Source organism: Anoplophora glabripennis, unplaced genomic scaffold (genome assembly GCF_000390285.2).
Source record: "Anoplophora glabripennis isolate ALB-LARVAE unplaced genomic scaffold, Agla_2.0 scaffold1776, whole genome shotgun sequence".
Classification (NCBI taxonomy): domain Eukaryota; kingdom Metazoa; phylum Arthropoda; class Insecta; order Coleoptera; family Cerambycidae; genus Anoplophora; species Anoplophora glabripennis.
The window spans coordinates 1-1923 of record NW_019417855.1 but is presented as its reverse complement, the minus strand read 5'-3'; the positions used below and the strand labels follow the sequence as shown (position 1 = coordinate 1923).

Here is a 1923-nt window from a genome sequence, read left to right as displayed (position 1 = left end):
ATATATATATATATAAACTTAGCAGAAAAATTTATTAATTTGTCTACCTTTGCAACATTTTTATGTTATAAATATTGGTTATGTACACATTAAGGCTGTCATCATGAGCTTGTAAGATTGTAGTTTTTTCATTTTCCTTTATAGTGCATATAGTGTATACTGAGACCTGCTGTTGGTTTAAGTTTATTCTCATGATCTAAAAATTCGGTATAAATTCAAACATTATTGCCATGTCACATTTTTTTTGTTTTTATATTCCTTTATTTTGGGTAGGTATAGTTTTTTTAAATATTTTATTCCTTTTATTTAACCCTTGTAATCTTCAGCTTGGGTAGTTTTAGTTTCTTTGTCTGTTACCGACCAAGTTAAAACAGACACATTATCTAATGAGCTTTCATTGAAACCTGAGGAATTGTATATAGTTAAAAAATATCAGCAATAACGGGACTATTTTATGACCACACTTTGCCTATATTCAATCCTGCCACAGAATGTAATCGATGGCTACAAAGTGGGTGAAATTTTTTATTTTGAATTTGATTTGATGTATACTCCGCGGTTGAAATGATAAAGAGTGACTAAGACATAATATAAAAACACTATTACCATAATGCGTATAAAATATAAAATGATTTTTATACGGTTCAATATTATTTTGTGCCGCTCGCTACGCATATCGATAGAATCTATACTCGTCTAGAGACCGAGTTACACTGAACGTCGATCTATATTCTATCTCTGTCTTTTGCACTTGGTAGGGAATAGGGAAATGCTTTTTTAGTGGGTGTAAACGGACTTGATTTAACCCGTCCTGAGAAACGTCATAGCATAAGCGTAGACGAGGGGTCTAATTCCATGGCTATAATAAATTTATAAATTAAAAAAACACAATTGGGACGTTTTAAAATGCTGTAATAATTAAAATGGATCAAAGTGCCCGTTATAGCAAACCATAAAAAATATTAGATGTTATGTTTTATTATCTTTTTTCATTATTTTACAGACACGCCAATGGATTTTCGTTCCCGGCACGCTTCATCCCCCTTACTAGTCCAAAAGCTAGCGATAAATCACTCTCTATAATTTCGACCGTGGAGTATAGCTATTACATTCCAGTCATATATTTTATTAAAATAAAAATTAATACCTTATAAAAACTAATACTAGGTTTGAATCCATTCATTCATTCGGACAAAGCTACATTTATTCATATTTCTAACTGGATGAATCTGTCCGATAAAAGTTTTTTAGGATTCTAACAACTGTGTATTTATTTTAGTTACTACAAAATTTAAGGTATTTTGATATTTTTTGAATAACAACTGTAAAAGTACACTTCTTTGACTTTAAAATAAGACTTACCAAGTAAATTCAAAGTGGGAAAACTTCGTGCTTTTAACAATCGTCTGTTAGTGCGATGTTCTTGAGACAATAAACAGTATTGACTAAAATGATTGTGAGAGATTTTATTTTTGATTTATTAATTCTAGCAACCCAAATATTATAAACCTACAAAATAAAAAAAATAATAAGATATACATTCTAACCTAAACAAGCGTTCTTCGCAATTGTATTTAAAAAACATGACATACCTTTTCATCTAAATGATTAAATCGATGCATAGGACAGCCTTTACTTATCATTTTGCATGATTCTACGCAGCACTGATTAACCATCTTCCTTTTTTTCTGGTAATAAAACCACAATCACGATAAAAATAAATAAAATTGAGAACTGAGAATTGAGAATTGAGCGGGAAGCGAAAGCGGAAGTAAAATGGCAATACCAAGTACTAGTGATGGGAGATTTCGAGTGAAAAATCGAGTGGTACTCGATTATTGAGATCACTCGAGATATCTCGAGATGTTTACTCCCACCACTCGAGTGCGCCATTATTCCATGGCTAGAAATTGGTCTCAATGA

At 31.1% G+C, this 1923-nt stretch overlaps 1 long non-coding RNA gene across 1 annotated transcript in view; it reads right to left on the bottom strand.

Moving 5' to 3' along the window:
• Positions 1 to 1674, bottom strand: part of LOC108915961 — a 14299-nt gene extending 12625 nt beyond the window's left edge. The window contains exons 1-2 of the long non-coding RNA XR_002763249.1: positions 1593 to 1674; positions 1363 to 1509 (exon numbers count right to left, since the gene is read on the bottom strand). This is a non-coding gene — a long non-coding RNA (uncharacterized LOC108915961). The remainder of the gene's footprint in view (positions 1 to 1362; positions 1510 to 1592) is intronic.
• Positions 1675 to 1923: the final 249 nt, after the last annotated feature.